The 15648-nt window shown below is 43.3% G+C and overlaps 1 long non-coding RNA gene across 1 annotated transcript in view; it reads left to right on the top strand.

Annotated features, from left to right (window-relative positions):
• The window catches only part of LOC144333735 (uncharacterized), a 44013-nt gene that overhangs the window by 25212 nt on the left and 3153 nt on the right, over positions 1–15648 (top strand). The window contains exons 2-3 of the long non-coding RNA XR_013402701.1: positions 4899–4947; positions 5379–5476. This is a non-coding gene — a long non-coding RNA (uncharacterized LOC144333735). The remainder of the gene's footprint in view (positions 1–4898; positions 4948–5378; positions 5477–15648) is intronic.

Genomic DNA, 15648 nt, shown 5'->3' with positions numbered 1-15648 from the left:
GGAAAGCTCGAGCTGTGACGTTGTTGTTGTCGCCGCCGCCGCCAGGCTAGCGCCGCTGCGTGCGCGCGCGCTCCCCAAGCATGGAGCCTGTGTGCGCCGGGGCCGCGGATGCGCCGGTCTGGGGCGCTGCGCCTCACCCCGCCGACAGTTCAGTAGATGTGCTTCCCGCCTAGAGGCAGAGACCGAGGGGCAGCAGGGGAGGACCTTGGACTTGGGGTTCCACAGTGTTGGGTTTGAATCTGCCCTGTGCCACTTACTAGCTTGACATTGAATCCCCTTTAACGTCAGTTTCTCACCTGTGCATTTCCTATGGAGAAAAACTGAGAGCACTTCAACGTCCAGGCGCACTCAGTAAAGCATGGAGATTATTGCCATTCATTTATTTTGCTCACGCCTGTGTTTTTCCATTTTAATTTTTTTTAAATTTGTGCTAGGAAAAATAACTTATTTCAATTAAAAAGGACTGTAATACTTGTCAATAGTAGGAGGAAAGTCAACTAGCACAACAGGGTATATTCTAAATTGAAAAGTAAAAGTCCCTCTTTTTTCCACCCACGTTTATTACTAACTCCTGGGGTAGCCACATTTAAGTTTCTTGTGTATTCTTTCAGAATAATTTTATGTATATCCAAGCATACACATTGTTCTGCAATATTATTATTATTTTTTTCACTTGAAATAACTTAAGAGATTGTGCCATGTCCTAACATAAAGATCTTGTCATTCTTTTTCAAGGCTGTATAGTACTCCATTGTAAGGCAGGACTTTGAGTTAGTCGATTTGTCTCCTATCTGTGAGCATGTAGGCAGTTTCCAACCTTTTACTTATACCAATGTTGTTGAAGTCAACATCTTTGACTATAGAAATGTGAATGTGTCTGTGAGATAAATTCTAACGGGTGTAATTATATGCCAAAGTATATATAAAATTTTGATAGACAACTGGCAAATTATCTTCCAGAAAAGTAGGGCCAATTCCTGCTCACTCCTCCCTCACCCACAGGGTATGAGATGCTTCTGCAGACCATTTTTTCTGCCTTCATACAAATGACTTTCACTCTAAGGATGTTGTTCCCAGCAACACATAGGGAATCCACGGGAAATATCTCCCTGGAATCAGTACTTGAAATAGTTGGGCTTCTTTTGAGAAAAAAAATCCCAGCCTTAAGGAGGCTGTGAATCTTGGCTGCAGAAGCATCAGAGCCAACTCCAGCAAAGAAGCTTGCCTACTCTTCTAGTCTCATTTCTCTTCTGCTGTGGTTTTCCCTCTGTCTCATTCTTTCATTCTTTTTACAATGTTTATTTTATTTTGTATTATAGCTCACTTAACTCCTTTCTGAAACCAAATAAATACACGGGGGGAAGGATTAAATAAATACATGGAATAGCATGTTCTTCTTTATGAAGAGCATCAATTCCTGAGACTCTGTGTGCTGCAGGGTAAGGCAGGCAGGTCTAAGGCTCCCCCTTCCTTCTCTACTTTCTTTGAAATAGAAACAAAGCCCTTTGGGGGTGGTGGACTCAGCATTATGGTCTGTATAGTTCCCAGCCTCTCTTCCACCCCGTGCCCTCCTTTTCAAGGAGAGAGAGCCCAAGAATGCCCAAACCCCGCCACATTCTCAGTCCTTTCACCCTATGTCCATTATCCAAACATCCATTCATTCAGTTTCTCAATGTTCATTCATTCAGTATTCATTTCTTAAGTGCCTATCACAGACCAGAAGGTAGACTTTGGTTTTATGTCTGCTGGGACCCTGAGCCCCATCTCCAGCACTAGGTACCCACTCCTCATCCCACAATGACCCTATAAGTGTTTTCACAGAATAGGTCCTTTCACACAATCACCTGCAAAACATATGCCGACACACTTGTATGCATCTTCTCCTCGAGTCCACAAATCATACAAAGGTTCTCACAGGGTCATGCACTTGCAGTGTGCCTTACTAAATGGCTACACCTATGGTTCTGTGTTAGTAACACATACATGAGCATGTAGGAAATACAGAAACCCAGCAGATGTCTGTAAAGATTGGACACACCAAGCATGATTTTCCTTATACTCTATTTCAGATCCAGGGTTTGATTCTAATCCAAATGCATTGCCAAGGCCAGGTGAGCCCACACCAGACACGTAGGGCACACATGTCTCAAATCCACTCTGGCATCCTACTGCCTCAGAGGGAGGAGGAGGGGAGGAGTTTGGCTGGGCTGGTGTCCAGGTCTCCCCAGGTCACCCCGTCGGGCCAGATTGGTCGGCCCCAGGTTGCCCATCCCTTCTGCTGTTCTTCCCTCTGCCACAGCATTCCTCCTCCTTCTTAGTCACAGATAATTCCCCTACTCTCTTGGTGAGTTGCCAAGCCATTGCTGCTCTCTGCCAAGGGCTGTTGGACTAGGTCTGTGTTAGGACAAGGGTCCAAGTCACCCTAAGTTTCTTGTGTTAGAGGCCAGACCTGGGGGCAGGGCTCGGGGGTGGGTAGGAGTGATTAGGAAAGGAGATAGGGAAGAGACAGCTTGTGCTCTGGGTGTGGGATGGCTCACACCCCCATGTCTATGCTACTCACCTCCAGTGGACACACATACACACACTCACAGGCACAGAGGATGGCTGCCTCTGGAGGGCAATTTGCATCTGCATTTGGCTCCTTGAGGACTGGGAGGGAATATAAAGGGGGCTGAGCATTTTGTAGTTCTTCCCAGCTCGTCCCTTCTTCTCCCTACATTTTAACAGCTTACAAAGAGATTCTGGGCCCAAAAGGTCTTTGGGAAGGGAAGGAAGAGAGAGGAGCTTAGATTTATGAGCTCCATTTTAATCACACTTCAAATATAAAAACACAAATGTACACAAGGGAAAAAAGGGAAATCACATACATTGAGCACCTTACAAATATTTTATCATTCAGTCTCCACAAAAGTTCTATGGAGTAAGGAATTGGAGACCAATTTCACAGATGAGGAAGCAGACTCAAAAACGTCAAATGACTTGATCGACACCACACTTCTATTCAGTGGTAGGGCTGAGAGTCAAGTCCAGGCTATCTTACTCTACAAGACAATTTAGGAGAAGATGATTAATTTTACAAAAGGATTCACTGTTAGATGGCTTTAGATGGAGGATCTCCCTGTAGCTTTCAAATAGGATGTGATGTGCAAACTCAAGCTGGCTGGTGCCCATTCCTGCAAGAACTCCCTGGAGTGATGGCCATGGATAGGAAAACAGTGGGTCACAACTAGTACTGAGGAGTAGCACATATAAGGTTCTTTGGAGCTGCTGTGTAAGTTGCTGGGGTGTGTGTGTGTGTGTGTGTGTGTGTGTGTGTGTCTCTGTGTGTGTGTTTGTATGTGTGCTCTTGGGGAAAGTGAGAGCGAATTTTCTATTTCCATGGGAAAAGGTGCAAAGGAGAATTCACCTTCTAGGCAAGCACTGAACAAACATTTGCTGAATGAATTAATGAATGAAGAAATTCATTCATCAAATATTCATTGAGCACAGCCCAGTGCCAGGTGCTGGGTTGGCCCTTCAGATGCTGGTGCCGAAGTGCATGAGACTGGAAGCTTTGAATCCAGGGAAGGAGGTGGGGAGGGGCAGAGGGAGGGTAGAGGCAGCCTCCCTGCTCTCTCTTCTGGGGAGGGCTCAGCCCCTGTCATAGTTCTGGTTATGCTACTGCTCCCTCCTCCACACCCTACCTTGATCTTTCTGCTCTAAATATCATTGTGTTCAAATAATAGTGTATATATTTTAAAAAACTTCAAGAAGACAGCTGCCTGGGAGTATTAATCATGAAGAGGCCAGCACTCGGTCTCCATGGCGACTCCTGACAATGAGAGCTGAGGAACAGTTGCATGTCCCACTTCCTGGGGCCATGGAGATGCAGGGGCACTGCATCTCTCACTCCTCTTTCCTCTCTGCTTCTCCTTTCTTCTCTCTTCCTTACCTCTCCTCTCTTCTTCTCTCCTGCCCCCTCCCTCCACTCCCTATTTTTTTCCTCTTCCTAAAGGATTTATTTAAAAGCAGGGACAGAGGCAGGGTCAGCCATCAGATTAACAAAAAACATGGCCAATGAAGCCACAGCAGAAATGAAGGCTGCATCCAGTCGCAGCATCTGCAGTGCCCAACTCCATTTCCAAGACCTCAGCAGTGCCCCCGGGCTTCCACAGCCAGTAGGGCAGAAGTAGTGTGATCATCTGCCCCTGAGGCAAGAGGCTGACTGTCAGGGTCCTTCTCTGTCTCTTTTCTCTTCCCTGCTTATGGCCCATCATTTGTTTGTGGTTTGGGTCATTATTATGATTATGAGTATGGCTATTATTTTTAGTGCCCATGAAAGTAACAGGCTTATTGAAAAAAGACAAATGTTAAAAATTAGAATGCAAAGAACAGGGTATCTTTCACTATCCTGTACACACACACACATGAACACGTTTTAGGTCAATTCCTATAGATTTTTTTCATGCATATTCATGCAACATCCATTTAGTCAACATCCATTTAGTCAACAATCACATTATCATCATTCTTATTTACATCATTTTCATACTATACATAGTCTTGTAACTAGCTTAACACTGTACCTTGTTTTTTTTTTTTATTTTTTCCATAATGATACCCATCTATAGTGTTGATCTATAGTGCTGGTAACAATTTCACCACAGTATTTCATTGTGTAGATGAATATAATGTTTTACCTTGTTTCCTGTCTTTCACTATTATAAAGAATCTGGCTATATATAGCCTTTTATGTATATGTGGTACATTGATAGGGTAATAATATTACAGTATTCTAGCTGACAATTGCGTGTTATTTACTATAGGCACTATCTGACAGGTATTGAGAGCTTTACATATACTTATCATTTAATCCTCACCACAACCTGATTAGTGTCATTATTATTTCTATTTTACAGATGGAGAAATTGAGCATGGAACACTAAGAAATTTGTCCAAGCTTACCAGGTTAGTGATGATGCAAGGGATTTGAACTCGTACTATAGCCATAGGCTAGGTTACAAAAAGTGAAATTTCAGGCTCACTTCGGCAGCACATATACTAAAATTGGAATGATACAGGGAAGAGTAGTATAGTCCTTAAAGAAAGTGAATTTTTTTAGGACAAAGGTACAAACACTTAAAATTATATATATTGTTAAATATTTCTCTAAAAAGATTGTTCTAATCTCTGGGCCAACTAGCAGTATATGAGGACCAACTGGTAAACAGAAAGAGGCATCCCAGTGATATTTTAATTTTTGTTGTAAAAATTATCAGTAAGGATGAGAATCTTTTCACGGGGCCTTAGTATTTCCTTTTCCATGATATATAGGCTTAATACCTCACCCAAATACTTTTTTATTTTTTTTGAGACACAGTTTCACTTTTGTTGCCCAGGCTGGAGTGCAATGGTGCGATCTTGGCTCACTGCAACCTCCACCTCCCGGATTCAAGCGATTCTTCTGCCTCAGCCTCCCAAATAGCTGGGATTACAGGTATGCACCACCATGCCCTGCTAATTTTGTATTTTTAGTAGAGACGGGGTTTCTCCATGTTGGTCAGGCTGGTCTTAAACTCCTGACCTGAGTGATCCGCCCTCCTTGGCCTCTTCACCCAAAGACTTTTTGAGTGGAAAAACCTTCCTTATGCTCCTTACATCCCTGTAGTGGGCACTGAAAGTGAGGCTGCTCTGCTCTGGCATAGACTGGGAGGACTGGTGGGGACACTGGGTGTGGGGGCTTCTGTACCCTCCTTACTTTTGTTCTTTCTATTTTTATTTTTTCATTTTTTTGTAGAGATGGGGTCTTGCTCTGTTGCCCAGGCTGGTTTCTAACTCCTGGGCTCAGGTGATTCTCCCACCATGAACTCCCAAAGTGCTGGGATTACAGGTGTGAGCTGGCACACCTGGCCTGTTCTTTCAATTTTGGATCATGGAGAGAGGTGGCGAGGAGAACAAGGTGGCTGCATGCCATTAGGAAAAGTGGATTCTTCCAAGGTGGCTTGGCTTCTAAACTGTTCTCCTACAGGAGAGAGGGAGGTTATTCTTTCTCTTGTCTTCCATTCTACAGTCCTCCTTTGGCAACACTGGACAGAGCTGAGGGGTAGATGATCACAGAAGAGGTGTGACTAGGGTGGGTTCTGGGAGGGTCAGAGGTAGGCGGACGGTTACAATGACTTCACACTGCTACTGCCCTGTGATTTGGAATTGGCCTCCCATCAGTCGTTTGGATCTAAGCCTCGTTCTCCCTTTGTGAGCAATAATGGACTTGGATCTTGCTGAATATTTTTATTTGATTAAATAATGGTGTTCAGAGCACTAATTTTCAATTCATGTGTTAAGAAGATAAAAAGGAGGCTTAGTGAGCAGACTGAGAGACCTATAGCTCTAGAATAGAACTGGAATCAGAAACGAGCCTTTTTAACCTATCTGTCTGGCATGTTTCTCTCTCTGGCCTCCTGTTTTCACTTATCCGAGCTCATCTCACTGTCTTTTCACTGTCTCTCCTCTCCCATCTTGCCATAGTTTTCTTTAAACCTCTTTGAGGTAGACTGGTCACTGTACTGAGATTGGACAATATAACTCCGAAATGCCCAGGCAATTTATCCACAGCTAGGTCCATTGAGCCATAGCCTGGGTCCTCTGTGTGTCCTTGAATCCTGTCCATCATCATCAGGCTGGGCTTCTGGTTGCAAATCACAGAAATGCAACCTCAATTAGCTTATTGAAGAACGATGAAAGAAAGAGAGAGAGAGAGAGAGAGAGAGAGAGAAAGGAAGAAAGAAAGAAAAGGAAGGAAGGAAGGAAGGAAGGGAAGGAAGGGTAGGAAGGAAAGGAAGGAAGGGAAGGGAAGGAAGGGAAGGAAGGAAGGAAGGAAGGAAGGAAGGAAGGAAGGAAGGAAGGAAGGGAAGGGAAGGAAGGAAAGGAAGAAAGGAAGGAAGGAAAGAAAGGAAGGAAGAGGGGAGGAAAGAAGAAACTTATCAGCATATCCAAGGGAATGGGGAATCCAAAAAAGTGTCAAACAACCAACCTATAAGGGCATCAGGGACACACTGGGTGTCAGAAGCTGGGTGTCAGAGGCTAAGAGTTCTCAGAATGCTCCCAGCTCCTTTTTTTTTTTTTCCTCACTGATAACTGAAAACCTGGCCATTGGCAGATTGTGTGTTCTACACATCAGGTGCTGTGATAAATGGATTTTCATTCCCAGTTCCAGGTAGGGAATCCTAGAAAAGACCTCTGCTCTTCTCCCTAGGACAATTATATGGCTAGCAGGCAGGGTAATATACAATTGACAACACCACTAGGGTCTTGTGCTTGTGCTTTGAGGGCCAGTCCCAGAAAAGAGGAAATCACTGTGAGCCAGGAAGCCTCCCTTGTCCTTGAGGGCAAGAGCTGGGCAGCAATGAGCTCTGGCAGGTTCTCATAACCAGGGGCAGAAACAGTTCCCTCTGCTTAACAATGCCCCTGGAGCAATTCGCCTACTCCATCTGTCTGCCAGCTCCAAGGAACACTGCTCAAAATAAAAATCCCTAATTAGCAATTCCTTCAATCCAGAGCAAAACAATTTATTTGTTTCCTAGAATAATCTGGAGCCACATTTGGCTTGGCAACCAGTGGGTTCCACATGTTCATGCGGTGTGCCATGTGAAGACTTCAGCAGGGAGTTTTATTCAGTCAAGGCATGAAGGGGGGATGCCCTGGGGGTCACCTCTCCAGGCAGCAGCAAGTGGGGGCCTAGAACAGAACTGGTTTTATCAATGTTGTGCAGCGGGTTTCTGGTACAGGGTAGGTAGCGAAGGAAGAAAGTTCAACAGGATTTCTAAGCACCTGCTCTCACAAAGGCCAAACCAGTGATCCCTACATTTGGTAAGGATACATGGCCTGCAGGAGACATAGAGAATCTGACAATAGAGTAAAACCTCAAGCCAGGGAGTCAGAGGAACTGATTGTGACCCAGTTCTGCCACTTGCTTGTTCTGTGACCTTGAACAAATTACAAATACTTTCTGTGCTTGTGTATTCTCACCTGTGAAATGGGAGTATGTTATCTTCTCTACCTACAGTCTCAGGATTAAGAGTCAGAATTAACAAATTAAGTGGTGGTTGAAGCACAGGCACTTGCTAAAAAAAAAAAAAACAGTGATGTTAGAAACAATATGTCCAGTTGAGAAATGGTGAGTAATTCTTTGTACCCCAAATGTATGCCCTGTGTTTTCTGGGCATCTATGCATATGGGGGTGGCATTGGTCACTATGACATGAATTTCATGACTAGTTGTTTTCTTCCAATCCTTGCTCTCATTCATTCATCATTCATTCATCTAAATATTTGTTGAGGACTTAATACATCAGCCAATTCAACTACGTATTACAGAAAGGTGTGATGCATGTGCCAGTGGGAGAAGGACCGGATGGTTTGAGATCATAGAATGAAGCAGGAGGTCGTTAGCTCATCAAGATATTCAGGGAAGGCCTCCCCAAGGAAGTGACATTTGAATGGAGACTAGAAGGTTAAGTAAAAGTTAGCCAGAAAAAGGGAAATGTTGAGTGGGGAGAATGTTCTAGGCAAAAGGGACAGCATATACAAAAGCCAGAAAGTGAGAGAAAAAAGACAAGGGAGGAGAAAAGGATTCAGGGAACTGGCGGAAGCCCATGACGGCTGGAGCGTAAGGAGGGAAAGGGCAAGCAGGGTCAGGCTGGAGAAACTGGTGAGCTTAGGATCCCAGAAGACATTTTAAGCAGGTTTAGGCATTTGGACTTGTTTTTTTCCCCCCCCCACCTATCTGATCACAAGCTTCCATGCATAGGCATCTGGACTTTATCCCTAGGGTAATACAATGCTATTGAAGAGATTTAAGCTGTATAGGCAATGCGATTTTTATCTTAGAACGACCAGCGTTCTAAGACCACCTTCCATGCTCTAATACAGCGTGGAAGGTGACCTGGAGGGTGGATCAGTTAGGAGGCCATTGTGGCAAGTCACCTGACAGTGGGCCCTCAGACCTGAACAGTGGGTGGCAATAGGAAAGGAGAAGCTTTCAGTCAGCAGCCATTTAGGAGCTCTTTTATAACACACACACAAGGGTGAATAGCTACCCATGGGGCAGAAGAGAGAGAAAGGCGTCAAGGTTGACTCTTGGGTTCGGTTTTGACCATGGGTTAGTCGTCTTTTTTTTTTTTTTTCAAGACAGGCTCTCATGCTCTGTTGCCCAGACTGGAGTGCAGTGGCACGATCATGGCTCAACTCAACTTTCCCCAGCTTAGGCAATCCTCCCACCTCAGCCTCCCAAGTAGCTGGGACCACAGGCACGCACCACCACACCCCACTAATTTAAATTTCTTTTTTTTAGAGGTGGGGTCTCACTATGTTGCCCAGGCTGGTCTTGAACTCCTGGGCTCAAGCAATTATCCTGTTTCAGCCTCCCAAAGTGCTGAAATTGCAGGCATGAGCCACCGTGCCTGGCCAGTGGTCATTTATTTAGGTGGAGAATCAGTAGGAGAAAGAGTCTTCCTCTGACCCACTATGTTTTATTTGTGGAGCTTTAATTTACATACAGTAAAATGAGCAAATCTTAAGTGTATCTACCATTTGATGATTTTTTAACATAAATCAATATATAGAACATTTACATCCTCCAAAAAGTTCCCTTGTACCTTTTTCCAGTCAGTAGATACCCCCTCTTTTGGGTAACCATATTTCTCAGTTATATCACTATAGATTAGTTTTGCCTACTCTTGAACTTCATATACATGGAATAATTCAGTATGTACTGTTTTGTGTCTGGCTTCTTTTGCTCAACATAATCTCTGTAAGATTTATCCACTCCATTTTTTTCATGCATCAGTATCAATATATGTTTTGTATGTATCAATCCTTTTTTCTCAGTCACTAACTTTCCATTGTTTAAATATACCAATTTGTTTATGCATTCCCTTACTGATGGAAGTAGATTGTTGTTGCTTAATTCTATGTGTGCTTTTAGGAGGTCAAAAGGAAGACAACTTATAAATGAATGACGAGGCAATGATATAACAGTTATAAACCCTTATGACCTACTACATACCTTTAAAATATATCGATTTAAAGTGTGATTGATATATTTTATCACACTTTAAAGATGTCATTTACTTCAGCAAAAAAAAAAACTTTAAAAAATTGAGTAGTTACTAGTCATAAACTTAAGAATGTGAAAGATGAATATGAAGAAAATGATGAAATTTTTTCTGAAGGGCATTGAACAATAGACTAAGTGGGGAGATATGTCTTATCGGATGGGAAGACTCAATGTTATGAATATGTCATTGTCGGTGTTGGTGGGTTCTCTGTGAAGCAGACATTGAGAGGGAAGGCTACAGGGAGTTTATTTGGGAGTAACACATGTGAGAGATAAAGGCAAGATTAGATAGAAGAGCCTCATACTGCAATGAGCATCTGACAGTCTCAGCCAACCTAGTGGCGAGTTCCAGAACAAATACCCATTAGAAGAATCCTGCACTGGGAAGAAGAGGCCAGTCCCTATGCCCTCTTTGCTCTCAGTCATTGGTGAGGGGCCTAGTTGGAAAGAGCATGGTCTTGGCCTGAAAACTGAGGTGAACCTGAAAGGTGCTAACAGCTGTAGGCTCATGGATAGCTGCACTGCTTGCAGCTGAATGGCAAATCCTTTGTTGAAGGGAGACTCAAGTGGCTACACCTCCATAGCTGCCACAGTCAGTTCCCCAAATCAATCTGTAAGTTTCATGCAATTTCTGTAAAGAGGCCAATAACATCTGTGGTTTTTTTTGTGGAACGGGGTGCAATTTGACAAATTAGTTCTAAAACATGTTCGGAAGAATAGGAAAAAATAAGAGAATTTTGAAAATGATGTCTAAAGCTCTATCAAATATCAAAACCTATTAACATAATGTAGTGCTAGTGCAAGGGATACCCAAATGAACCGGTGGAACAGAGCTGAGAAACCAACCCACATGGATATGGAATTTAGAATATGATAAAAGTACCTGTTCACAGTAACTCAAACATTTGATTATTGAATAAATAGTATTAAGAGAACTGGGCAGACCTCTGGAGGAAAAAGTAGAATATATATTTTACACAACACTCAAAAGTAAATTCCAGATATATAAAAATACAATAATAAACCTCAAACTATAAAATAAGCAAAAAATGTATCAGGTAATTTTTATAATCTTGGGATGAAGAAGGTCTTTGCAAGAATGAACTAAAACTCAGAAGCCATATTGGAAAAGAATGGCTATGTATCCATCAAGAGGGGATTAATTAAATAATTATAGTAATTCATGTGATTAAAAAAACTGTAGCTGTTTGAAATTAGATCCATATATACTGTTAGAAAGTTGTTTTGATATATTGTAACATAAAAAAATGAATTGCAGAACAGTATATATTTTTAGTCTATTAAATTCGATAGTGAGTATAAAAATGTTAATTTGTAGAAAATGAGCTGGATGGATACATTTCACGCTAATAACCTGGTAACCTTTGTAGAGTGAGACTGAGGGAAGAGAGTATGCTAGGCACAACTGAGGAGCCAACCTCAAGGACTGAGTATCTATTAGGCGAGACCAGATGAGTGCCATGGGTGCATCTGGAGACAGAGGTTTTAAACTTCCTTGCTTGTAGAGTGATCTCCTCAGTGCTATCATCATTACACCCACTAATTCTGCTAGCCAGTATAAAAAAAATCATGAAAAATCAAGTAATAAATATGGAAAAGGGGAAATGAAATAAAAACAGTTTGAAAATATGGTAGTTGATGCCGGGCGCAGTGGCTCAAGCCTGTAATCCCAGCACTTTGGGAGGCCGAGACGGGTGGATCACGAGGTCAGGAGATCGAGACCATCCTGGCTAACACGGTGAAACCCCATCTCTACTAAAAAAAATACAAAAAACTAGCCGGGCGAGGTGGCGGGCGCCTGTAGTCCCAGCTACTCGGGAGGCTGAGGCAGGAGAATGGCGTGAACCCGGGAGGCGGAGCTTGCAGTGAGCCGAGATCTGGCCACTGCCCTCCATCCTGGGCGACAGAGCGAGACTCCATCTCAAAAAAAAAAAAAAAAAAAAAAAAGAAAATATGGTAGTTGGTATAATCAATTGGGCAGAAGGTAGACGTGGATATTTTGGACTGATTTGCTTAATCTCTATTTCTCCTTGCTTCTGAGGGCCTCCTTGTACTGCAGAGGCTGGAAAGTTGAAAACTACAGTTCTCAGATTCCTTTACAGCTAGAATTTGAATGCAAATTAAGTAATACCAAACATATGCCTTGTGTGAGACTTAGAAGGTGGGCACGGGGCAGAGTCATTTCCCTGTCTCTTTGGGTGGTTTTTGTGCTGTCGAGCCATATCAAGGGACAGTGCTCCAGTGCCCACTCCCTGGTTTTTTAGGTGTTGAAAAGTGAGTGTGTTGGCCAGCAGGGACTTCCTGGTCCCTGTACTATAGCATATTTTTGAGTTTAGTAATTTTATGTTCTGAGATTCATTCCAGCCCTTTCAAATAATTTGTAAGTATTTGGTATCTTCTAGTAAACCTCTTCCTTTTTAAAACCTATAGTTTCTGTTTCCTAGTTTCAGTTATCTTATTGCTGTCTAACAAACCATCCAGAATTTAGTAGCTTAAAACAACAACAATAATTTATTTTGCCCACAAACCTGCAATTCGGGCAGGGCTCGGCAGGGAAGGTTCATCTTTGTACCACATCGAATGAGTTGGAGGGGTTCTACTGAAGGCTGAAGGATCTACTTCCAAGAGGGTCCATGCATACAAGTGGGCCAGCTGGTGCTGGCTGTCAGCTGAGTTTCCTGGGTTCCTGTCCACATGGACTTTTCCAGGTGACCTGGGCTTCCTCACAACAGAGTTGCTGGGTTCCAAGGGAGAGATTTTTGAGACAGAGAGAAAGACCAAAAGAGAGAGGGAGAGGGATCACCTTTATTACTTAGCTTCAGAAGTTCCATAGCATCCCTTCTGCCATACTCTAGTAGTCAAGGCAGTTATATAGACTCATCTAGGTTCAAGGGAGAGGACTTAGACTCCACCTGTTGATGGAGGAGTGACAAAATTCTGGAAGAGCATGTGGGATGGAAATATTGCAGCCATTTTTAGGAAGTATCTGCCACATGCCTGCTCTGAATCATGACTGATACAGTTAATAACAAGGATTTAAAGTCCTCAACAATTTAAGCATAAAAGGTTGAACTAACACTAAATACAGTAGAAAATACTAAATCTGTAAATATTGAAATAATATTTTATTTTATTTTTATTTATTTATTTTTTTTGAGACAGAGTCTCACTCCTTCGCCCAGGCTAGAGTGCAGTGGTGCAGTCTCGGCTCACTGCAAGCTCCGCCCCTCGAGTTCATGCTGTTCTCCTGCCTCAGCCTCCCGAGTAGCTGGGACTACAGGCGCCCGCCACCACGCCCGGCTATTTTTTTGTATTTTTAGTAGAGACGGGGTTTCACTGTGTTAGCTGGGATGGTCTTGATCTCCTGACCTTGTGATCCGCCCGCCTCAGCCTCCCAAAGTGCTGGGATTACAGGCATGAGCCACCGTGCCCAGCCTCAAAATAATATTTTAAAGGAATATACAAGTATTTAATTTAATACAAGCATTAAATCTGTAAATATCTAAACATTTTAAAGGAATATACAAGAAAATATAAGTGAAGGAAGATTTTTTAAGGTTAAATTTTTCTTAAATAAAAAGGCTAAAACATAGAAGTGAATAGTTTTAAAAAGAATAAAGTTTAATACATAGGATGGAAAGGTAAGGGAAAATAATAGAAAGAAGGTAGAACTGGAAGCCTGAAAATTAGGAAGAGAAGCAATGAAATGGGGTAAGGATAGTATAAGAAGAATGGTTAAAACAGCCCTTATTGAGTCAACAAAGTATGTTCAAATAGCATTGAGACAAAAGCCTATTAAGTTAAATAGATCTTTGTTAAAATAAGGAAAAATGACCAGAAGTCAGTTAGAAGTCATTTCTAGCCCTAGACATGAGGAATCCTTCTTGAAAGGCCCTGTGGAACCGGACTTACCTTACAGGGCTGCTGCTGGTAACCTTGCTACATCCTGCCTTTGGAGGTCCCATCTCTGCTCTCTCTCGCTCGCTCTCTTTCTCTCTCTCTCCTTAACCATTTCTTCTCCATGCTAGTTTCAGACTTCCGTCTAAGAAAATCTCCTTAGACTTTGCTGCCTATATCCATGGTCTTTCCTAGTCCTGTGGCCATCACAACTGCGTTATATTCCTGGTCTTGGCAAGGAGAGAACAGAGCCCCATTGGGTTGCTTCTTGTGGAGGCCATTTTGCCACCGTGCAGGTTCAGGTAGAAGGTGGTCTGAGAATTGGTGTGGGAAGGCTGTCACGAGGACCCAGGAGTCGGCTATATCTTCAAAAATGCATCCTGTCAGTATTTGGGTTCCTTAATTTCCCTTGTCTAATCTGCCTTTGCTCTTATGGTTATTTTGTTTTCATGACAGTGATTAAGAGGAGAATCAGCTGTCACCCCAAGCACATGCCATATTTCCCAAGGGGACAATCTGGGTTGATTCGCTTTCCTGGACAGTGCTTTTGCACTGACTCCTTTGACTCTTTTGTCCGTCTCTTTTCACTGGGTTGCTATCATTTCTACCACCAGAGCCTTGTTGTTGAGGCCAAAACCCCCACCACCATGGAAGACTCAGATGTCCTCCAGGCCTCTTTGGGAACCACTGTAAGCAGAATTTACCCAGCTGTTGGGCGCCAGCAGCAAGTTCTCCAAAGCAGCTCCGCGCAGAGCAGGAGCTGGGCTGGAGGTGGAGGGCTGAGAGGTGAGCGTGGCAGGCTTCAATTACGTTGCTAGGTTCTGAGTTGCTAGGTTCCGAGTTTCCTGAAAGGCTGTGCTGGCTCACCCTGGAAACAAGTTGCTTTCCTGGCAGCTCCATATATAGGCTGCTGGGTGCCTGCTGCCAGCACCTTTGCCTTGGAGCTCCTGGGCTCCCTGGTGGTTCTACTGCCTTTTAGAGCCTTATGTCCCTTGGTTATCAGAGGTTGAGCCTTTCTCCAGAGCAGCAGGAATGCCAAGACGCTTCTTTGGGGTGTTAGCTTTGTGGGAGGGGCTGGAGGATATGGGAAGTAGGAGTGAGAAAAAGAGAAATTGAAGCCTGTGATTGAAACTATTTCGTCTCTCTCCTTATTTTAGAAAATTAAAGGATGAGAGTGGTGGGGTCCACACTGTTCAATGGGGGAGGGGTCCTTGGCCCACCCCTGCTTTCCCATAGGCCCTCCCATGACCATCTCAAAATATGGCTGGGCCCCCAGGCTGGGGACTGTGCTGGAAGCAGGCTCCATCTTTGATGTGGAACCAAGAAGCATTAATGGATCCATAGGGAGACTAAGCCTCAATCCACTGGCCTCAGTAGTCCACATTTTGACCAGCTGAATGAATTGGCCCTTGATGACAATGAAATGGATTTTTGAAAAAATTAGTGGGGATAGAGAAATGGAAGGACCCTCTGGTCAAATGCCTAGAGAATACTCCCAGATAACACTGATGGGTGCTAACCCTGTGCTAGCAGTTTCTATTTGTCAGCTCCTTTCCTGCTGCTCACTGCAGCTCTATGAGGTAGGTGATTTTATTGTCCATATTTTATGAATGAGGAATCTGAGGAACAGAGAGTTTA

The sequence above is a fragment of the Macaca mulatta genome, chromosome 13, assembly GCF_049350105.2.
Source record: "Macaca mulatta isolate MMU2019108-1 chromosome 13, T2T-MMU8v2.0, whole genome shotgun sequence".
Taxonomy (NCBI): domain Eukaryota; kingdom Metazoa; phylum Chordata; class Mammalia; order Primates; family Cercopithecidae; genus Macaca; species Macaca mulatta.
The sequence above is the reverse complement of the archived record's forward strand: the minus strand, read 5'-3'. Positions and strand labels throughout refer to the sequence as shown.